Here is a 25,540-nt window from a genome sequence, read left to right on the forward strand (position 1 = left end):
CAACAAGGGAAGTCTCAGCTACAACTTCTCTCTAGTCTCTATCCTTTTCACTGGCCTTTAGCAATTCCTCTCTTCTTGTCTCAGTCCCTTTGAATTGGTATTCTCTCTGCCTTGTATGTGTTGCCAATACCCTCTCCCCACATTCACTTTTCATTAAGATTCTTCATCTCCCAGCTTTCTTAGGAAAGCTCTTCCCAATCCTTCAGATCAGGAGTCATCTGTTATATGCTGTCTTTATACATTATTTTTTTCTTAAAACTAAACACATTTTATATTTCTATATTTTTGGTAACATGATTGAAAAATTTTGGTGTCTCTAACTAGACTGCAAGCTTCATGAGGGCAAGAACGGCTTCAATTTCTTTCTCTGCTACACGCTCAGCATCTGAAATAGTGCTTGGCACCTAGAACAAGTTCAACAAATATTTGTTGTTTGAATAAATATACTTCAAATAGCTATACTAATGAATTCTATACAGCCACAAATTGTGTATAACTACCTATGTCTGAATATTTTTCTTGAGGATTTTACTAATTTGTGGCCATTCATTGCATAAGCTTAAAATGAGAAAAGTAGTTTATTGAGAATTCCCTTCAAATATTTCTCTCATTTAATGCCCTGAATCTATCTGGTACCAAACACTCTTTTGTCTCTCTCTACACAATCTCCTGGTTGCTGATGCTTTGGCTACTCTGAATAAAGCCTTTTGGGCACTAGAATGAGCAGTGAGATGCAATATAGATGAGTCTTCTTGTGGAATTCTGTTCTACAGAAACCAATATTAGAATGTTTGCAGGGCAATATTTAAATTAAATTTTACTCTCAAACGATAATTTCCTTTTTTAAAACAGCCTTTTCTATTAAAAAGACACTTGAAATGTTCAAATTAAATCCTCTTGTGGTAAAGTAATGGCCTGGGGCAGCTTTTAAATAGAACATAAGGAGGTAACAGTCATTTTACTCCAAAGAGCATTCTCCAAAGATTCACAAACTTTTCGCCCCTCCTCTTTTACTGTGACGCATCGCAAAGTTCTTTATCTATTATGAGTTTCAATTTTCTCTTTGTCAAAATGAGAGGCATAAATGTAAGCTTAGTTATTACAGAGTCATGAGTTTATTTAGTGGTTTCATGCAGGTCATCTTTCTTTAGTTATTTCATCTTAAGGAAATATAATAAAACTATTTCATGCCTGTTTTGAATGTTAAAATTTGTACCAATACACATAGTATTGTAATATTTATATATGCATAATTAGCATGTAATATTAGCATAATTAGCATGTAATACTTGCTAGCATATTGTTTGCTTTCAATTAATAGTTCCCTATCATTTCCTAGAACCATTACAAAAGCTAGGTAAGACCACTTGAATCGTGTCTAGGACAGAATCAGTAATCAATAAACATTTTTTCCCTCTTTTTCTATTAATCCAGGGTTATTTTACATGAAGAAAATTTTCCTTAAAATAAAGTTTTTCAACTCATTACTTGAATAACTGCTTCATGGCTTATTTTTGAATGTCTTAGAGAATGTGATTTGGATCATTCTATTTGCCAGACAGGGTTAGTTTAGGTATCTGATCTCTAGCTTTTCTGGAAGCACTAGGATCAATCGCATACATCAAGCCTCCACTGTTTCCACACTGCAACATAAATCCCACAGAAGATCAAAATATCACACATTTATCTCTGCAGACAATCAACATATCAATATGCCTAGAGGAAAAAGATAAATTTCCCCTTTGTTCGATCAATAGAGTAATAACTGAAAGTGCTGTGAATGAAGATAAAGCTATCTCTTCTATTTTCATGTTCAACCACATTATTTGACCTGATCTCATCAGCATCAGAGAATTCTATCGCCTGACTACACACAATGCAAAGAACGTATTTCCTTTCATTGATTCTCAATTTCACCATCATTAATTTCATTGACTGAGTAGCAGGCTTCCAAATTAGAGAAAAGCAAAGCTCAAACATTGTAGTTTCATCAGTTCAGTATTGTCGATTTTCTTTAGTCTTTTTTGAAGGGGAAGGTAGGCGGCATTCTTACGGTTGTAGCATTTTTTCATGCTACTCCAGAGAGGAGACGGCAAAGGCAAAGCGTGTATAATAATGAAATCCTAGTGCCTAGAATAGTGCTTGATGATTATAAAATAAACAATGTGTTGATTGAATAAATAAATCAAGATTCATAAACAAAGCAATCAATATTCAAATGCTATTCATTCACCAGGTAGGCAATAGAGAAATATTTATTGGTGGCCTACTTATAGCAAGGCTGGGAAAAATGCTACAGATATCTGGATGAAAAGTCATGGTTCTGCCCTCGAGCACCTTATAACCATTGGAGGCCCCATGGTAATTATTACAGTGAAGATACATTGGTGCAATAGGAAGAGAGAGGATAGAGAAGCTCTCACTACCTGGAGAAGTTAGGGAGCTTCTCATTTACTCATTCTCATATTATCCATTCTCTTTCATTCTTTTGTCACATTTCCATTCGTTATCATGTCATACACATGGGTAATATTAAAGCTAATTATCTTATTGCAGATAGGAATTAAATGCTTTTTAGTGACTCATCTTTGATACAAGTTTATAAAACTCAAACCCGTTTCTTATATTTATTGTAATCATGTAATCTAGTTCAGCCTGATCTGCTTAAATTATACTTGATTTTATGGCTTATGTATTTATTGAGACTTATGTGTCCAGCACTTTAATACTATATTGTTCATGCTTAGAATAATGATACGTTTAACAAAAATGTGTTAAACAAATCAAAGTACCTATCATGTACCTTACATTTCAATGGAAGATTTAAAAAAACATAAATCATAAAATACAGGAATAAGGTTTGCAAAAGGTATAAAACAAGATGACAGAATTGAACGGAATAAGTGGTTATTTTAAATAGAGAGAACAGGGTAGGTCCTGAGAAAGTGACAATTGATAAGAGATGTAAGGAGCTAGTTCCATGAAGATCTTCAGGAAAACCAGTCCAGTTGAGACAGCAACCTATGTAAGAGCTCTTGCCTTAGGAATAATCTTGGCAATTTGAAAAAACAAAAAGAGCGCAAGTGTGTCTGGAGTGGCGTGAGAATAGGAGGTTTATGATACAATGTGTGAGAGGTCAAATATGCAGAGATCATTTTGGGTTTTTGTAGGCCAGGATAATGAGGGCAAAATTTATTTTGAATTCAACATGAAGTCTTCGGTGCAATTGTTCTCAACAAGGTGACAGCCTCATCAAGGGACAAACAAGGTGTCCCCTAGGAGACATTTCACAATGTGTACACATTTTTGGTTTTCACAAATGTGAGCGGAAGGTGCTCCTGGCACCTAGTGAGTTGAATCCAGGGACGCTACTGAACATTCTACAATACACAAGACAGTTGCCCACAACAAAGTACCGTCCTGCCTAAAGTGTCAATGGTGTTGAGGTCCAGAAACGCTGTTTTAGGAAATTGTAAAGAGGTAAGCATAAAGTGATGTAATCGACCTTACATTTTAATGACTCTGGATGCTTCTTGGAAATTAAATTATCGAACAGAGAGCATGGAACCTGAATGACAACAAGACATCTTTGTAGTGGTCAAAAAATAAGACATAATAGCATTTATATTGATCAGATATCTTCTCTATGCAGTTTTATTTCCAAAAATATGATTTCATTCATGTCATACATAAACTCATATAATAAGTCAAACTCTAACTAGGTTCTAACACATTTGCATTCTCTTTACCTCTTGCCTCAAAGCCTTTCAGCTCTAACAATTTCGACAATAGAGAAGACAAGAGATCAATCCATCACCAGCAGAATATTTAATATTTCAGTCAAATCTCATATTGATCTTACCTCCAGGTCCACAATACTATTTTTATTTATTTTGCTCTCTTCAGGGTCATAACAAATAAAATATGGCATTTCTTCCTGTGACGATTTATATCACCAGAAGGAAGATGAAATGTGAAAGCCGAGAATTCTCCATTAACTATTATTTATATACTATTTCTACTTGTCAAATAGTATTCATAGAAGATCAAAATATGGTGGTGATATTTTTTTCTTCTTCAATTCTAGGCAATTTGATTAAGTTGCTACACATTCATATATCATTCAGTGAAAAACAGTATTTGAACTAAAGCAAAACCCTAGGGAAGTAATTTTGATAGATCAGAAAACAATTCAAGCTTCTATAAATGGGGGATTTTGAAAGAATTTTCAAGTCTGTCATGTGTTTTGGATCAAAGCTAATCAAAAGAAATAGGTATTATTCCATTTGAAGACCTGTGGTCACCATTGACCACTCATGATTTAAATATAGACTTTGTAGAAAGCTATTCATTCAAATTTTAGCTCTGCCATTTATATTTTTGGGCAAAACAGAGTCAAGTCTCCCTGAGCCAAGTTTGCTCCTCTATAAATTGAAGATGATATCAGATATTAAATACCAAAACAATACATAAGACATATGGTACATGCTGCTAATGTAAAACTGTATGGGACGAAGACATTTCCTCTACCCACTCTGGGGCCTTCTGGCTGGACAATGAATTAAATTCACGTGAGACAGAATAACAGGAGAAGATTAAACAAAACTTTATAACATGTATGCATGAGAGAGGCTCAGGAAAACCGAGCAACTCTGCCAACTGGCCAAGGGTACCTGTTTAAGTATCTTCAGCTACAGACAAGGAGGATGTTTGGGGTAGTAGTTTGGGGCTTCAAAGGGGAGGAAGGCAATCCACATGGAAATGGAAAAACAAATGTCTGGTAAATAGAACTTTGATAAGAATGGGCTTAGCCAGGATCCTCCCAGTCTACTGATACCCAGAGTTATCTATGGTAACGACCTGTCCTGGGGACAGACCCTCATTTTAAATTTCTTTTAGGCAGTTGAGGGGGGAAAGGTTGAATGTTCTTGATGAGCCTGAACCTTTACTGCTTTCAGCTTGACATAATCGGCATACCAGAGTGGTGCATCTTTGGCAGCCTGCCCTGAATCCCATCAAAACCAATGAGTCAGAAGGAATCCTGCTATCCAAATTGTGTAGTCATTGTTGGATTGTCATATTTTAATGAGGCAGGCACATTTGATTTGGCTAACTCTTCTTCAAAATTGTAGATGAGAACTGGTTTGAATGCTCCCTGTCTCTTCCCACTTTAATATTCAATTGAAGCATAATTTGAGACCTATTTGTCAGCCAGACCCTGACCCTCAACTGCTCTTACTGACACTACAGGGATCAATCAAGTAGTAAATCCATATCTGTTCAGTTCACAATTGTAGGAAAGAGCAAACAACCCCTTAGTTATTTGAGGATGGCAGAGAACAATGAAAGATTGGCCTTTCAGGTATTTATGTCTCCAAGAAACAGCCAAAAGAAGAGTTTATCCCCAATAATGAATGGGAACCTTATCATGGAAATAAGGAAAAGGGAAGGGCTGGACAGGAGAAAACAGAAGGAAAGGAAAAGTCACACATTCTACTACTTATTATGCGTCAACCTGTGTAGAGCACAAATTCCACATATGGTGTCTCATTTAATACTCCTAACTAAAGACTGAAGAAAATAATTTATTCCTATTTATAGATGAGAAAATTGAGATTATAGAGTGAGGTTAGATAAATTGCCTACATATTTACAGCTAGAAAATGGTAGAGCTGGGATTTTCACATGAGTTTTGCCTCCATACAAAGCCAATGATCTCTCTACTAGGGTACATGTTCTATGTGAATCACAGTGCTTTGTGAAATAACAGGCCAATTAAGTACTGACTTTAACAGCACAAAATACCTTCGCATCATATTTAAATTCGAGGAAACATATGAAATAAAATTTGAATCAAAGGCAAGGTAACGTAGCTCAGACAAAAAGGATGGTCACAAAAGTTATACATCAGTAATCACAAGTCACCATATGATACAAGGTGATTCATTAGGATTCAACTCATTGTAAGGTTTTAAGAGAGAGAACAAGGCAAAGTTACCCTTAACCTACATGTTACTCATGAAAAATACAAACAAAACTATTTCTTTCACAAGATATACGGTAACATTTTCTGAGGCTAGTTTAGTCTTCCTTTGATTTTTTCTTTAGGAATCTTGGCATTTAAGTAAAGCTATCGATAAGAGAGAGTATTTGCCTCAGTTCAGAGAAGTTTCATTGTCTCACTTAAAAAGAATATGCTTACTTAGAAACTGCATTCAACTATAGTTTTTTCTGACCTTTCTTTTTTTGAAAAAAAAGCATAAATCTTTATTTAAAAAAGTAGTAATAAAAATGCTTGGAAATATGCCATGGTTGAAAAAGCTAATTATAGGAAAGACTTTTTAAAAGAGTAAATATCTAGGTATAAGAAATAATATTTTCACCTAAGATCTGTTACCTACCAACATTCTATTTTCCCTACTCAGAATTTGAGTAAAATATTTCTACATTTCTTGAATACAGACTTCCAATTTTACCTATTGGGAAACTGATACATCGCTTTGTGGCTTTGGATAGTTAAATATCAAGTGATTTCTAGCAACTGATCATCAACCTTCAGGGTATTGGGCTAAAAATGTATGAATTCATACTTGTATATACATGTATATATGTATGTGAACACAGACACCTCTTTCTTACAATTTTGTGTACAGGAAGCCTGGAACGTGTCAGGGGAATGAAGAACTCAAAATTAGGAGGAAGGTTTTGGGGATCAGGGAAGAGATTCAAAATGTCTAAGTTTCTTTTGCTTCATCTATTCCTTGTACAGCTTTGAAAAGATGATCCCTTCTGGCTTCCAACTGTCTGACCTTTAGCCTAGTTCCTTCCACTGAACTAATTTACTTTGTTTCAACCATCTTAGAACCTCTCTACTTCCTACTGCTCCGGGAAAAATAAAAAGGTAAAAGAGGTAAAAAATAATAGTAAGAAAGATTTGGAGTAAATCTCTACCCTGAGAAAACTAGAAGATAGCAAATGTGTAGTCTCTCCATAACCAAAAGCAAGTCAAACAGTCCTCTCTCCCAGAACCCCATGGAGCATTTCACTAGTAGCATTTGCTGATAAAGACTCCTGAGCCAAGCTGAAACTTTTGAAACTTGCTTCAGGAAAGAATATTCTCAACTATTCTATGAATATATTTTTTAATCAAAAATATTTTTAGAACAAATATTTAATATGTCTCACATGGAAAATGCAACAGAAGTCTACATTTATGAGGAAGAGTAAAAATGAATAAAGATAAAACACATAGGAAAATGTTCATAAAATTATTTTAAATTTAAAATTTTAAATTGTATTAAAATTATATAAGGTTATTTAAATTATTAAAATAATAGGTAGTAAAGTAAAGTTGTCAGATTCAGATCTCCCAACTCAGAACTATTGGCGTATAAATTTAAAAAGGTTGAACTTTGGCACCAGCCCTGATGGCCTAGAGATGCAAGTTTGGTACTCTCTGCTTCGGCGGCCCTCGTTTGGTGCCTGCGTGCAGATCTATACCATTCGTTTGTCAGTAGCCATGCTGCAGTGGTGGCTCACACAGAAGAAATAGACATAAATATAGTCAATTGATCTTTGGCAAAGGAACAGAGGCAATACAATGGAGCAAAGATAATCATTTCAACAAATGGTGCTGGAACAACTAGACATGTAAAATAATGAATCTAGACACAGACCTTATACTTTCACAAAAATTAACTCAAAATGATTATATACCTAAATGAAGAATGTAAAACTATAAAACAAAAAATAGCATCGGAAAAAGCTTAGATGACCTCGGGTATGGCAAAAACTTTTTAGGTACAACAACAAAAGCATGTTCCATGAAAGAAATAATCAATAAGTTGGGCTTCATTAAAACTAAAAACCTCTGCCCTGAGAAATACAATGTTGAGAAAATGAGAAGACAAGCCACAGACTGGTAGAAAATATTTGCAAAAGACACATCTGATAAAGTATTGTTATCCAAAATACACAAAGAATTCTTAAAACTCACCAGTAAGGAAACAAACAACCCAATTAAAAAATGGACCAAAGACCTTAAGAGACACCTCACCAAACAAGATATACAGATGGGAAATAATTATATAAAAAGATGCTTCACCATCATACATCATTAGGGAAATGAAAATTAAAACAACAATAAGATACCACTACACATATATTAGAATGGTCAAATCTGGAACGCTGACAACAGCAAATGCTAATGAGGACATGGAGCAACAGGAACTCTCATTCATTGCTGGTGGGAATGCAAAATGATACAGCCACTTTGGAAGACAGTTTGATGTTTTCTTAAAAAACTAAACATACTCTTCCCATAGGATCCAGCAATCATGCTCCTTGGTATTTACCCAAAGGAGTTGAAAACTATCTACGTGAAAACCTGCACATGAATGATTATAGCAGCTTTATTCGCAATTGCCAAATTGTGGAAGCAACCAAGATGTCCTTCAGTAGGCAAATGGATAATTAAACTGTGGTACATCTGGGAAATGGAATATTATCATTTAGTTCTGAACAGAAATGAGCTATCAAACAACAAAAAAGACATGGAGAAAACTTAAATACATATTACAAAGTGAAAGGAGCCAATCTGAAATGACTACATACTGTATGATTCCAACTATATGATATTCTGGAAGTGGCAAAACTATGAAGATGATAAAAAGATAAATAGTTGCCACAGGTTGGGATGGGGGGATGAATAGGTGGAATATCGAGGATTTTTAAGGCAGTGAAAATACTCTGTATGATATCATAATGATGGGTACATGTTATTATTAATTTGTCCAAATCCATAGAATGTACAAGATCAAGTGTGAACCGTAATGTAAACTGTGGATTTTGGATGATTATTATGTAGGGTCACCAATGGTAACAAATGTACCACCACCCTGGTGGAGGATGCTGATAATAGAGGAGGCTATATGTCTATGCAGCAGGTGGTATATGGGAAATCTCTATACCTTCCCCTCAATTTTGCTGTGAACTTTAAACTGCTCTAAAAAATAAAGTCAGTAAAAAAAGAAAAAAAATGTAATAAGCAAATAAGAGAATTGTGTATGTACCTTCTCATGTATTCCTTTCTCTCCTTTTGTTCACCTATTTTTTGCCTTCCTTAAATTACAAAAATGCAAATGTTACTTTTGGGAGAAGGAAGGAATTGGAGCAGAATTTCCTGCTTGAGGTTGAATTGTGTACTACAGAGGATATGTTGAAGGAGCTGAGAGGCAATAAACTGATAAGTGATACGTCATATAAAAGAAGGCAGCCATCTTACCCTGTTTCTTCCTCCCTATCTCCTTGCTTCTGCCCATTTCTGTGGTGACTATTCTCATCACTGATATCAGAGGTCACTGACCAGCTATAACCCTAATACTACTTCTTAAACTCTAATCAATTGGCATAGTTAAAACACAACATGTGAAATGACTCACAGATATAATTCCTTTGCCATACCCCAATGAAATAATAAAAATATGATGGTTTTAGCCATATGCAGTCTGTCAGCTACATACACTCTCTTTGACTTATAAGAAAAACTCAGTTCAGTAGAAAGAATCGATTCCACGATTTAAAAGCTTAAACCCAAGAGCACTAAGACAGCTGTCCTTATTACCTTTCACAAAAAAGGCAAAAAAGATGACATGGGAGCTCAGTGTCTTGAATCTCACTTGGAATCTAAAGCAACATTATCATAGACTTATTGCAATTTCTGGTATTATTTCTTATTTTCATCGGTTCTTTATGATTTACAGCCATTTACATACATTATTTCCCTTAAATCTGAAAATCAGGTAAGTATGATTTTTACATCCATATTCCAACTGTAGACACTAATGCTAGGAAGGCAAAATAACTTTTCTAATTTCTTGTAAATGGTAAGCAATATATATGAGGAATTCAATCTCAGGTCTTTAGACTCTAAAGCTTTTTCTTTTCACTACTCAAAAATGTAAAATATTAATTTTACACTTTCTGAAAGCCCAGAGTTTACTATATAGTATAACCAACTCCATTCATTCTGTGGCAGACATAGAAAAGTAGGATATTGTGGGATCATTTTGTGATATTGAATCTTGTATGTTTAACCAACTCCATTCATTCTGTGGCAGACATAGAAAAGTAGGATATTGTGGGATCATTTTGTGATATTGAATCTTGTATGTTTAACACACAGTTCAGGCCTAATATCCCTTCAGATACAAAAAGCTTATTCAGCAATTATTAGCACCTTGATGGGTTCATCATGTCACAAGAAACTGGCACTAAACATTTACCACAATTCTCAAATAAGTGTATGATGGCGCAATTGATTTTTAAAGTTAAAAGGGAATTTATTGACAATCTAATACTAATCCTTCATTTTATGGAGGAAGAAGCAAAATTCCAAAGAGATAAAGTAAGTTTCCTTATATCTAAAGTGAGCCATTGGCAGCCAATGCAATGAGGCAGAAGGATTCAAGGCTAGGAAGAATGAATATATGATCTATGACATCAACAGTAGTATTATTTTCACTTAAAATAATCAGAGTAACTAATATTTACAAAGGCTTTCCAAGTGACAGGATCTCTATTATGTTTTCCACGTTTTGAGATCAGTCATAAATGTAAGTCATATTTTAAATTCTATCTTAGAGATAATACAAAGATGTAAAGTGATTAATAACTTGCATATGGCAAAAAAATCAGGGGTTCATAACCAGATATCTATAATACTCTTAACTCTGCTCCAGTGGTAGAGTCTGCTCATTTTCAGTATCTTCAATCACTTCTTTTCACACTTGGCCACCCTGAATAAAAACTGTTTCCCAGCTTTTGGGCACTTATATTTGGTCATGTGACTCAGATTTGGCCAATGGAATGAGTAGAAGTGATGTGATGTTTGCAACTTCTGATGTTTGTAACCCTGAAAGAGAAGAGGCATGCTCTCCTCATCACCCTTTCCCCTGCAGTTGGCAGAGACGCAGATAGGGTGGTAAACCATATTGGACCACATAGACGAGGACGACACTCTAGTGATGAGCCAGCCTTCTATCTGGCTCATGTGATAGACATAAGATAGAAGGTGTCTAATTGCCTACCCCACAGTGTTACCAGATTAGAAATGGATTGCTTACCCTGTGACTGCTACTTGAGAGAAATACATCTCAGCCTTGCTTATACCACTGTTATTTTGAGTCTGTGTTGGAAAGGTTGATATACATTATAGTAACAGAACTTCCTTCCAGTGTACAATGTAATAGGTCATGAAGGTCTATGCAATAGTTTCATGAAGCAGATTGACGTGGACCCATGACAGTCAGTTCAATATGGTACCATAAATCTGGTATTTCCGATCATACATTGAACCAAAGAAAATAATTCATATATATCATAAGGCTCATTCTATTTTACCCCCAACACTTTTTCTTCTCTGCTTTACTTGGCTAACTAATTAATAGTATTTTTGTTAAAAACTTGGGCATCTCAACCTCTTTTCCTTGACTGCCATTATGAATCTCTTGCCTGTTTAGGCTTTTCCTCTATGGGAATAGAATCTTTCATCCTGTCCACATTAAGTTGATTTTTATATCTATGTTGGTTGCCCTCTGCTACTGTAAACTCCATAAGATAGAAATCATCTCATATCAAACTCTGGATTCTGAGTTTCTAAAAATGTGTCTAGCATATTTTGGACAATTAGTAAATGTTCACATCACTCAATTTATGATGTGACTTCTGACAGTTATTCAGAATTAACACTGTCTAGAGAAACACACAGAATACTGTAAGTGACATGAACAGATAAAGACAAGCAGCACACTAGCAAAGTTGACTATAATGTCAGTATTCGGTCAGCTTGAAAATATGATTTTCACCAGAAATACAGAAATAAAAAGGATTACTAAATTCTGGTTTTATTTTAGAGTGCTTTTCATGATGAATATGTAAAAAAGAACCAAGGAAAACCATCCTACGAAAAATATCAGCCAATGAGGATGCTGAAGATTGTACAGGAACCAAAGTGCAGAGGTTTTGATCAGAAGCCAGACTCCTCATCAAGGCTCGCACGTCCTGCAGGATTCAGGGCTGCCCCTGTCTTCAACATCACCTCGCTCATCTCTCCTCTGTGTGTTCCAGCCACATTGACCTGCTTTCTGTTCTTTGAACACACCAACCTCTTTTGTGCAAAAGGACATTTGCTCTTGCTGCTCTCTTCTTATGAAGTCTTTTTCCTAGCATTTTGTGTGGTTAGCTTCTTTTCATTTTTCAGATTTTAGCTCAAAGCTTACTCCTCAGAAATGCCTTTCTGGGTAATTTTTTAAAGTTTTCACATCCCCTCTCCCCAACCAAGGTATTTTTCATATAATACCATTTATTTCCTTCATAGTTGTTTTACAATTTGACCAATCTTGTTTTTTATTTCCTCCTTTAGTATCTGGCTCTTCTTCAAATAACCGTAAGTTTTTTATCAGTAGGAACACTGCCTGTGTTATTTGCTCTTGTATCTCCAGTATCTATGACTGGGTTTGGTACACAAAATACACTTAATAATCTTTTGAAATATATATAACAATTGAGTGGATGTATTTTAGGTTTGATGTGTACTGACATGGGACTGGCTCTATAATTCCCCTTGTAATGGTGAGTACTCTTTGAGAAATGCTGGAAAAAAGATGCCAAGGAACTACTGCATGGTGAGTCAAAGGAAAGGGACTCTGGTTAAAGCTGAGGATCAAGAGAAACAATACTAGGCTATTTGAATAGTGTTTCTCTTATGAGCTGAATTATGCCCCCCAAAATTCATATATTCAAGTTCTAACCCCCAGCACCTCAAAATGTGACTGTATTTGGAGATATCATCATTAAAGACGTAGTTAAGTTAAAGTGAGTTCATTAGGGTGGGCCCTAATCCAATATCACCAATATCCTTATAAGAAGAGAAAATTGAGACACAGATACACCCAGAGAGAAGGCCATGTGAAGACGCAGGGAGAAGATGACCATGTACAAGCCAAAGGAGAGAGGCCTAAGAAGAAACCAACCCCGCAACACCTTGATCTTGGATGTCTAGTCTCCAGAACTGTAAGGAAGTAAATTTCTATTGTCTAAGCCACCCAATATGTGGTACTTTATTATGGCAGCCATCATACACTAATACAATCACCTAGTTGGAGAATAATGGGAAGAAACAGAGAATCAAGGAGCCACCATGAACATAAAATCAAATTATAAACTATTAGAGAGGAAGGATCAGAGGTAAATCCCTGTTCTTTGTATTCTGACATTAGCGGTAGTGGCTAAAGGGAGAGAAGGGAGGAAGTGAACAAGAAAAGCAAAATGTATAAAAACAAGCAAGCCAGAGAACGTGAAAGAACTTACCCAGTAAGGTGATCCATTCAGAATGAAGTGCTGGGTTTCAGGTAAGACAGCAAGATGAGTGCCAACCCTTGCAAACTCTGGATTTTATTTATGTACAAAAACATAGTCTTTGTTTCATATAAAATATAAAGTGAATGATAGCAGTACAATGGCATTACTTTTTGAAACTTAATAATATTACAGACTTTTCAAAGCAGCTGAAAAGCAAGAGAGGCTGTTTTAAGACATTTATTTTTAATCAAACACTTCTTCCAAACTTCGATTGCAAATTTTCTAGAGTCTAAATCACAATAAATATAAAACATTGAACACTAGAGAATTTTAACCATCTCATCTAACAATGTAAACACAACACTCACGGAGCTTTGTGAAAGAGGGAAATGTTCTCTTTTTAAATCTGTAACCAGATGTGAGATTGCTGGTCTTTGTTTCACCCACAATGACTATGGAGAGGAAGAAATTAATTGCAATTTTGATGAATGGAATGCCTGACAAAATAATAGTTTTTAGCAGATCATTGTTTTCACTCTTTAATTTCTATCCAGCAAAGTTTTATTTCAATGGTACATCATCATAATTGCCATTTTTATAAACATCAAACTGTGCAGGTGCATTTGCAGCAAATACAATGAACTAAAGAAATGTACAGCGGGTTATGAAATTGCAGAATATCTTTGAGTATATCGTGATATGCAGAATATCTGCTTTAAGGAAAACTGAAAAATGACAGGTCTTTACAACCTGGTAGCCAGTCAAATCAAAAGAAGCCTTAGGTTTCAATATTTGACGATTTAATAATTCACTTCCACTGTCTTTCCCTAGTTTTTGGCTCCTTCTGCCATATGTGCTACACTTTATCAGGTTTAGTGTGTTTACAGCCTTCAAATCAGCACTTACTTAGATATCAGCACTGAATTTCCTACTAGTCAGTGAGTAAAATATGAATTAAAGACAGGTCAGTCTATGAATCAGACATCTTTGAGGGTACCTTGGGATGCCATGGCAACACTGGCATGATTAGTGGAACATGCTATTTCCCAAAAGCCCATTACATGAAACTTGAGATTAAACATTAGGATTCTTCAAGAATGTGCCTTAGTTTATTCACTGCAGGTACAAGTCCTGTGTACCTGAAGACATCCTCAAAGTAGAAATGTGTATTCCAGGCATCAGGACATAGTTTTCAGCTTTCTTTTATAAATTCATATACAAATTTCAAAACCCCAGCTCAAGTCGATTATGCTAATAGTTGGTATGATCTATCCGAAAAAAGGGAAAAAGACTGTTAATACATGCAAATAGTTTCACTTTTTAATAAATGGATCAGATTAGTGTGGGATTCATGCAACTCATTATCATTTACAACAATAAGCAGAGAAAAAGATTACAAATATAGCATTATTTTCTGGTGACCAGAAATATTTACTGCCCAAAATATGTTTTCACTTAGTTGTTTAATTGAGAAAAGTTCACCATCATGAATTCATTCATTGGGGTAAGACTGAATTACTTCTTTCTTCTAAAAGAATGATTATATCAACATTTACCCTTAAAGTTCCTTTTCGTGGCTTCATACAATCTTAGCTTTGGAAACACACTTAGTAGGATTTATTAAGTCGTAGCAATTTGATGCACGAACATCCTCTCCAACCACTCTGTCAGACTGAAATTCATTTTCTTTGAAAATACTCTATGGCTCAAAAGACAATTCCTTTGTAAGGCAGCTTTTTTATTCTTCTAATTTTAGAAAAACATACTTTCTAATTTTGGCAAAAAAATTAGCTGTTTTGCCATCCCTAGTAGCTTCTGCAGTTACATATGAGAAATCTAATTTTTCTACATACCACTTTTTATATATTTGAAAATGTCAGGGCCGGCCCCGTGGCCGAGTGGTTAAATTCACATGCTCCGCTGCAGCGGCCCATGATTTCGCTAGTTCGGATCCTGGGCGCGGACATGGCACCGCTCATCAGGCCATGTTGAGGCAGCATCCCATATGCCACAACTAGAAGGACCTGTAACTAAGATATACAACTCTGTACCGGGGGGATTAGGGGAGATAGGGCAGAAAAAAAAAAAAAAGATTGGCCACAGTTGTTAGCTCAGGTGCCAATCTTAAAAAAAAAAAAAAAGAAAGAAAATGTCTATTATGTCCCTATTTAATCTTCTCTGTTCTAAATATTCTTACTTCGAAAATTTCTTCTGTGGTATGGTTTCTTGGTGATCTACTTAATGAACTTAATTAATAATGGTAAAAAGTTAGGATCTGGCAGGCATTCTTCCAGGAGTTGGCTGTATGGTGGTCACTAAACACAGCTCCTGCCTTAATGGCTTTTAGAGCTGAGTCAGGAGAGAGAAAAAAACAAGCAAATAAACAATCATAAAAGTCTAACTGTTGATAAATGCTGTGAAGGGAGTTCTGAGAGGGCTCTGATGAGAATTACAAGAACTTAACTAGCTTACAGGTAGTCAGGCACATGGAAGTGGAGTGGAGGAGTGAAAGGAAGAAGCATGTTCTAGAGAGAGGAGACAGAAACAAGTGACAACTTGTGAGAATATATTGACAATTTATGTCACAGAAAAGGAGCAAATCTCTAATTCAAGGTCAGTTCTCAAAATCAAAGAGATCTGTATAGAATCCTAGAACAGAAAAAAGACATTAGTAGAAAGACTGATAGAATTTGAATATGGTGGGTAGTTTAATAAAGTGCTAATTTACGGATTTTGATGGGTGTACTAGGGTGATGTAAGGTATTAACATTAGCGGGAAGCTGGGTGAAGACGATATAGAGATACTCGGAATTATTTTTGCAACTTTTCTGTAATACTAAATTAGTTCAAAATAAAAAAGCAAACATTTTTTAGGGAAGAAAAGGAAAAGCACTTTGCAAAAAAATGTAGACAAATGCCCCTTAAACATGTGAAAGACTAATTAAATTTACTCATAGTAGAAGAAGTGGAAAATAAAACTTCATTACGATATTTTTCACCACGGCAACAGCTTGACAAAAACTTTTAACCGATAACAATAAACTTAAGTAAATCTCTGAAAAAAGTCACTACCTGACTTTGCTGGTTACAGAGCAAAGTGGTGCACCATTATTGAGGGGAATGTGATGAATTTCCATCAAAACTACAAGGATGTTTACCTTATTAGAACTACACTTATGAGAATTTATAAGAATAACTTATTGCATTTCTGAGAAATTATCGCGAAGCTACACTCCCACCAATATGAAACAATATATGCACAAGCCTATTCACTGTGGAATTATTTGGAAAAGTAAAGTATTAGAAACCACATACGTGTGATTCGTAAGAGTCTGGGCTGAATAAACTAAGGTGCATTTAAATAATACAGTTCAGTAAAGCTTTCTCAAAATGAAAAAGATCTCTACAAACTGACATTAGTATTTTTCAGCACGCGTTGTCAAATGAAAAAGGAAAGATATGAAAGGCTGTATATAGTGGGCTAGTTTTGCGTGAGATGGAATGGGAAATAAGAATTTGTGTGTGATGTTTATATTTGTTTTTGCAGCAAGAAAAGAAACACAGCAAAGATAAACCAGAAACTAACGAAAAAATGTTACTTACAGAGGGTGGATGACATAGGCTGAGGGGATAGAAGTGGGAGTGTGACGTTTTCAGGTGTCCTTTTACAAATTGTTTCAATTTGAAACCATGTCAATGTTTTGCAGATTCAAAATGCAAAATAAACAAAATAGGAAGAAAAAATAAACCCTTAAATTGACTAAAAATAGAAATTATAAAACGTTGTATAAAATTGAAAGTGTGAAAACACAGACCAAATAATTATCTCACATAACTTTTAAACACTCTCCACTTCAAGGAATATATTCTAAGGGCAGAAAGATCTCAAAAACATTTTGAGAATGATTTATGGTTTTGTTGGTAAACCCATCGGTGATGTGACTCCAACATTCTTTTTTCGGGACCAGCCCCGTGACCAAGAAGTTAAGTTCATGTGCTCCACTTCGGGGGCCCAAGGTTTTGCCGCTTTGTATCTCAGGAGCAGACATGGCAGCGCTCATCAAGCCATGTTGAGGCAGCATCCCACATAGCACAACCAGAGGGACCTACAAGCAGAGCATACAGCTATGTACCCGGGGGCTTTAGGGAGAAGAAGGAAAAAAAAAAAGATTGGCAACAGATGTTAGCTCAAGTACCAATCTTTAAACATATATATATATTTTTTATATATTGTAGAATAAAGTGAATAAGTATATATACTAGCGTTTTTTGGAAATCAGAATTTTCACTGATTAAGAAGATAAATGCAAATGAGGAATAGAGAAGATGAGGAAGAACGCTGGATTTGGTTGAGAAGGAGATATCAATGTAAGTTCACATTTTGTAAGACATTTTTCTACCTCTACTCACTAAAAGAACTTACTTAAAAACAACGACACTTCAGTATCAGTAAGTGAATATGGGTCTAGATTTTGGTTTCTAAATACCATTCCCTAGTAAAAGAAACCAGGCTTCTTAGAGAAATGAACGGTTCCAAGTTTAGGCAGGGAAAGTATAAAGTGAGCTTAGAACACCTTCTGGCTGCAAACAAGGGCAGAGGAGCTAGTGTGATAGGACTTCCACAAATCAAATATGGGGCAATTGGAGCACTAAAATGAATAATGAATAATAATAGAGACACCTCATAACACATGGAATAAAAAATCCACAGACCTACAGAGATACTAAAAATAATAACAATGATGATAGTAATGAGAACAAGAATAGGGAGAGAGAAAAAAAGAGGGAAACCTCTCCTTTGTCGAAAGAAAACTAGCTAATAAATATAGAAAACAGAACAGAAAAAGAAAATCACCATTCCATAACCCCCTATGTAACCACTGATTCAGGTAAAGCTCATTGAGGGATGCTAAAACCATTTGATGAAAGGCTTTTGAGGAACTAAATATTCACAATACCACCCTCCAGAAAGGAAAAAAGCCTACCTCTACAACTTCTATTGGACGTTATCCTAATCAAGTAATCAATTTCAACATCAGCAATGTTGTGAAACTGGATGTTACATGCCTTCAGAATTGATGCAATAAAATATACAAACATCGCCTTTGTAGCATTCTTTCCAAAAGTGTTTAATCTAAATCTAGCAATGAGGAAACTCAGAGATAAGTATAGAATGTAAGATATTTTGCAAGATAACTGGCATAAACTCCATGAAAAAGTATATGCCAAAAAAACAAAACAAAACAAAAAGGTAGAGGGGCTGTCTTAGATTTATAATAACTGATGAAGAATATAAATCAAATTCATCAACTTTGACTGGATCTTGGATTTTAAAATAAAGATGAATAAAATTTTGGTAAAGACTAAATATGGACTCTGCATTAGGTTGTATTATTGAACTAACACTACTTTTCAATAGGGGCAGAGGCAAATGTCCTCGTCCTTATGAGACGCTTTCTTAAGGATTTTGGGATAAAGCACCATGATTCCTTCAACATTTTTCAAAAGATTGAGAAAGAAGGAGAGGATGTTACCAACTGGCCAATCTAGAAAAATGTATGTTGTTGTTAACTGTAGCATTCTTTTACGTTTCCTATAGGTATGAAAGTATTCAAAACAATAAGGAAATGATGGTAAGATAAACTGAACTGAGATTAGGACCACCCTTAAGAAGCTGGCAGAAGCAAATAAATGCGCATCTGAATGGATGAATAGATAAACACATGAAGTACAAAATCAATTCATCTGTATCTTAGCTGCCCATAATAGGTTTGAGCATGTTCACACTGACAACACTTTGACATTTCTTACTCACTGCAATTTTAGAGGTGAATTAATGTTTTCAGATTTGCTATTCTATTCACCTATTCACCTAATTCTCTGTAGAGGAGGAGGTGTTGTATTTGTGTACACAGCGTCCTTTGCATCCCCCACACCTCCTTGGGGACACTTGCTCAATCCTGGACCCATGAAGTTCAAGTCAATTGACAATCAGTTCTCAAACTGTCTGACATGAGAGTGGACACTTGATTGAGCATAGTAAAATGATTATACTTACTCTCCCTAGAGTCCAGAGTGGTCAGCCAAGTGACAGGCATGTAAGCTGAACAGATCAAAGTGCTTCTCTAGGACTGTGTGTGCAGACTCAGATTGAGGGAACCTTTTCTTCTTTACCCTTGATAAATTGGAAGGATGTGTTTCAAATTTCTCGGCTCATCATACCCACCTCAATTTCTAGATCCCCAAGGCGTAAAGAACAAAGAGAAAGAAACAAAGAGTGGAAGGGAGATTCAAAAAGACAGGTAGACAGGGGCCTGCCCAGTGGTGCAGTGGTTAAGTTCACACATTCCGCTTTGGTGGCCCAGGGTTCACTGGTTTGAAAACTGGGTGTGGACCTATGCACCGCCTGTCAAGCCCTGCTGTGGCAGGTGTTCCACATATAAAAAAAATAGAGGAAGATAGGCACGGATGTTAGCTCAAGGCCGATCTTCCTCAGGAAAAAGAGGAGGATTGGCAGCAGATGATAGCTCAGGGCTGATCTTCAATAAAAAGAAAAACAAAAGAACACAGGTACACAGAGAAAATGGTCTGTCCAATGACATTGTTTGCTTTTCTTATGTCCTTGAGGTTAGTGCCACTCCCCGATTGCACACAGTTTTTGGAGAATCCCCTTCTTAGTCAAAGCTAGTTGAATTGAGTTTCAGTCACATATGACTGAAAAAATCCTGATACACAGTTGAAGGCAAGGAATATTGCTCATGTAGTTTCCATACATCACCCAACACGCTGAAAACATTTACCCAATGAACTAAAAGACTCTATTAAAACGGGAAAGTAAGAAAGAAGTAAAATGGGAAAGAATCATTAACTGGATGCTATTGAATTGAGAATTTTTCTTAATTTTCACTGAAGCTAACAACACTATCAATGAATGAAGACTCCAGATATAGACGATGCAAATCTATGTCTAGATAAGGTTATTTATAACAGCATATATTATACAGCCCGTACTTAATTTAGAGGCCACTGGAGTTATATGGATTCATTTGTAGCTGATTTTTGCCTTTGTTCTTTGATTGCCTGAAATGTAAAAAACCAGAAAAAGAAAGAGTTTGGTCTGTGTGGCTAAATGATGGTTTAGCTGCTGCCATTTTTATCTTTGCATTTCTTACGAGGAACAGAGGTGGAGAAATGCCAAGTAAATTAGAAGTCATATATTGAGTTTATAACAGAGTAATATTAATTTCAAACTCCTTTAAAGTACCATTTACATCCGTAATAAGAAAATAGAATATAGACAGAGGTCCTCAGAGTTTAAACTGTTTCTCTTACGTGTTTATGACTAACCTGTTCTGATCTGTTCCTTACCAATGCAAACTTTTGAAGTCATAATACTTCAGGTACCCTCAAGTGAATTGGAAGCGCTTGAAAACTCTGTATTGAAGAAATCAACACTTATGTAGTGCCTATTGGGAACCATGTGCTATGTTGGCAACTGGAAAATCAAGAATGAACAGAAGTCTCACACTATACTAGTGCTACGAACTGGTAAGTGTAAGTCTTGTAAACTGGAGAAGAAGAAACAAGCAATATTTCAGATGGAAAATGAGGCGAAAACCAAAACTATTTACATTCCTCATGATTTTGCTCTTGAGTGACATTGAATCTACTTTTTTTTTTTTTTGTCTTTTGTTTGAAGATGGAGAGAAAGTGATGTGAGCACCTGGAAGCAATTTGCAGATAAATTCAATCATTTAGGGATGTATTCCTGCATTGTTTGCCCTTTTATAAAGGACAAAGAAAGACAAAAAAATAAAAAAGAAGGATGCAGGAAAGGAGCTTCTGAGATACCTAGATGTTAAAATCATTATATATTTTGGAAATACTAGACTATACATAAACATACCTCTCTATAATTAGTTCTAACTGCTGCAATTTAGAAAATGGGAAGGAAATATGATCTAAAACTGAATGCTAAAATAAAATTAAGAATTACTCTTAGGGGACTAGCATGAGTGGAATTATGTCATCACAAAAGTTCTGTTGAAGTCTTAACCCTCAGTACCTCACGATGTGACCTTATTTGAAAATAGTATCATTGCAGATGTTACTGGTTAAGTTGAAGTCATACTGGAGCAGGGGAGGCTTCTAAGCAAATATGACTGGTGACCTTTCAAAAAGAGAAGAAGAGATACAGACACACAAGGGGAGAATGTCATGTGACAACAGAAGCAGAGATTGGCAGCTGCAAACCCTGGAACTCCAAGGATTGGCTGGAAACCCCCCGAGGCTAGGAAGAAGCAAAGAAAGATTCTTCGTGCAGGTTTTATGAGGGAACATGGCCCTGGTAATAGCTTGACCTTTTTACTTTTAGCTTCCAGAACTGTGAGACTATACATTTTTGTTGCTTTAAGCCACCGAGTTTATAGTATTTTGTAATGCTAGCCCTAGGAAATTAATACGGGAACATATGAAGATTAATTCTATGCCTTCCATTATACGTTTAGGCAACAAAGAAAACTGAAAACTATCAGTGGGATACACTTCTGTAGTATGTCCAATACATACTCAGAAGCTATCTTTTGATGCTAACATCGAATACAGATGTTATCTGTAACAACACTTCAAAGTGTTACCTTTGAACTTTCTCCTGGAAACTGCCAGACTAGGAAATCAAGGTCCTTACTCTCATGAAACACAAGGGCTCCAAGGCCTGGCAATTAAATAGTTTTAGCTTACACCTCTTTTATTCTGGATATGTAAGACAAAGCTTCTCTAAACAGCTCATAAAATATTCTCAGGCATTTTTTTAGAGATTAATAATAATCCTAGCACTCATGCTTCCTTCCAACCCTGGATTTTCCAATTTAGGCAAAATGAAAAATCAAGTGGGGATCTTTTCACAAGGTATACATATATTAAATCACCACGATGTACGCTCTCAATGTCTTACAATTTTATTTGTCAATTACACCTCAATAAAGCTGCAAAAATTTTTAAAAGTAAAGAAAATTCAAAAAGTTTGCAAATTTATAAACCCTTAGGCAGAAGTCTGGTAAAAATCTGATTGTGGACTATGGGTTAAGGCAGGAAGTGTCAGAGGGGCCTTTTGCTTCACAATCCCCAGAATTCCCAGGTGACTCTCCTATGAGTCAAAGAATGTAGAGTCTGCAGAAGAGATTCTAGTCTAAATTTGCACATCCATTCACAGTTGAAGAATATAGGTAATATTTCCCAAGTTTCCGTATTTGGTGTACTTCCTGCAGGAGGTGCAAGAAACAATATTGCATCTGGACACTAATCCTTACCACAGAGATCTTAGCCAATAATAAAATATTGTCCGATAATAGGCTAGAGGCTCACCAATAAAACGTATAAACAGAAACAGGCGAACACAGGACAGAGTAGCAGAGAAATTATTAACTCCCCATGTAAGAACCGCAAGCTATCATATTCTTGATTTTTACATGAAAGTAATTAGCTGCAGATCATTTCAAATTTGGTGGTAAAGTAGGAGGTGATAACTGTCTGTACGTTGTTTTTAGGTATACTTGCTACAATGTAACTTTGAACACTTAAATAGTTCTATTAGTACAAGCATCTGCATTCATTTATTAAACACTCAAATCGTATTAAAGAAAGAAAAATGTATTTTAAAACTCTCATGTTTTTATTGGCTTTTTGCTTGCAACGCTTAATCTCTATTTTGAATTTTTTTCAAGTTGAAAATTCAGTGAAAATAAAAGGGCTTTCTACCCTTGAATGCCACCATTCCCAAAGAGAGTTACTTTGTCATATGTCAAATGCTATTACAGATCTTGGCCTGCCTAATCTACTCTATGTAGATCTTGTTTTTGAAGGTAAACCTGAATATTTTGTGAAAGAGAGATTTTTTATTTTACCTTTCAACTTTGTTATTGAAGTAAGTTTTTGGTGGAGACATATGCTTAGCATGAAAGAACAATTATCTTCTCAGAACCCACTAGTATTTTTTAAATATCTTAGTGTATTCCAAACTTCCAGACCTTACACATAAAGAACCCTGCTAATTAAGAAATTTGGCGATAACCAGTAAAATGCACAGATGATCTCTAATCGATGTAGTTCAGAGCCATTCAATATCTCCGTTGGCCCGTCAGTTAATTGATTACTTGGATTATTATGCTTAAATCTGTGCATTGTTTTCCTATTTAGTATCTTCCTCCACATCCTTTTCTTTAGGAGACTGGAATTCTGCCTTTACATGAGTTCCCTAAAGCTGCTTCTAAACTTTTTTGAAGTTAATTTCTCAAGTCCTGTGAACTACCAAATGACGTGTTCCCCTGAAACAGTTTGTTTGACCCTACTGTCCACTATCAGCCCTCCTTGACTCCATCTGAATAGATTTCTTTGGAAAACTTCTCTCTGATCACTACTCAATCACCTCTCTGTCCTAGCAGATCCGCTTAAATTCTGAGACCGGTCCAGTTATAAATTGCTGCATAACAACCCACCCCATTAACTTAGTGCCATAAAACAGCAACCATTTTATTATGCCCATAGATTCTGTGGGTCAGGAATTTGGACAAGGCCCAGCTGGTATGGTTTGACTCTGTTTCATATTGTCTGGGACTTCTGCCGCAAAGACTCAAATTGCTTGATATGACTGAATGGCTGCGGCCTAAACTCATGCGGAGGCTTACTCCTTCATATATCAGACACCTCAGCTGGGAAGATTCCAGTGCTGAGCTTAACCAAAACTATCTCCTGGAGCTACAAGTGTCCCTTCCATCTTCTCTGGTTTCCTCACAGCATGGCTGCCCCACTGTAGTTGAACTCCTCATATGGTGGCTCAGGACTCCATGAAACAGAGCAGGAGCATCTTGGCTTTCTACCTGCTAGCCTCAGAAGTCACATAGATCAGTTCTACTGTACTCTACTCATTAAAGCAGTAACAAGTCTGTACAGATAGAAAGGAAAGGATGTAAATGCCATCTTTCAATGAGAGGATTGTTAAAGAATTTTCAACCACATTTTAAAATTATCTTGAGGCTCCAACAACTCAGTGGATATAGGACAGATTAATCATTTCTAGTGTCTTCTGAAAGCTCAAAACAGGAACTTTGTGGAAGACCCAATGTAATATGTGAAGAAGAGATGTACTGCTCACTTGGAAAGACTCTAGTATGTCTTTCTACATAACCTGGTGACCCAGAGGGACACATAGTCACAAGAGGGCTTCCTAAACATACCTCTTTGCTCAATACAATAGGTGAAACTGCCTTTCAATTATGCTTCAAACAATCCTTGGCAACAACAAAAATCCCAGAGAGAATTTCTTCCCTGGTAAACAAATGTTTACCATGTCTTGCACAGACAATTGGACATGGAGGGGACTTCGATCAAGTGGGTCTTGCTAGGTTCCTCCCTGTCCACCACATCTAGTTCACATTACACTCTAGCTATCCATGGAGATGGCTCCTTCCTGGAACAGGCCTTCTATCTTCAATTCTTTTAGACAGTTGGGGGAAGGTCAAAGTTTCTCCCTGAGTCTTTTGTTCTTAAGAATAATCAAACCTGGAGCCAGCCCATTGGCCTAGTGGTTAAATTTGGTGCGCTCCACTTCAGAGGCCCAGGTTTGGTTCCCAGGCACACACCTACACTACTCAGCGGCCGTGCTGTGGCAGTGACCCACATACAAAGTAGAAGAAGACCGGCAGCAGATATTAGCTCAGGGTGAATCTTCCTGAGGAAAAACTAATAATAATAATAATCAAGCCAAAGAGACACATTTTTGGGTGGCATATTCTGTTCTCCTACAGTGCTTAACCTCCTTTCTTATTTCACTAATCCGCAGAGCTATTTTGTGCAGTTCGTATGATGGTTCCTGCTATACAGATGAAAACAAAGTCAGTAAAGTTAGGCATTTTGTTCAAAGTCACACAGCTAAATTATCACAGCAGATATCTTCACCCATGTTTTTCTGACACCTTGGAACTCTAGCTCGAGGATTTGATTTTGGTAAAAACTGATCCATTCACTTGCCCTAAAATAGGTATCAGGTGACTTCATGCAGATGACAGGTCTTCCTGTAACTAGGACGGGTGAACTCAGATTAAAAGGGAAGATGGGGGTTCACGTACTTGGCAAATTTTACAATTCATGCAGAGCTTTCTAAGATTTCATTATGCTTTAAAGTTAA

The sequence above is a fragment of the Equus asinus genome, chromosome 17 (genome assembly GCF_041296235.1).
Source record: "Equus asinus isolate D_3611 breed Donkey chromosome 17, EquAss-T2T_v2, whole genome shotgun sequence".
In the NCBI taxonomy this organism is placed as follows: Eukaryota; Metazoa; Chordata; class Mammalia; order Perissodactyla; family Equidae; genus Equus; species Equus asinus.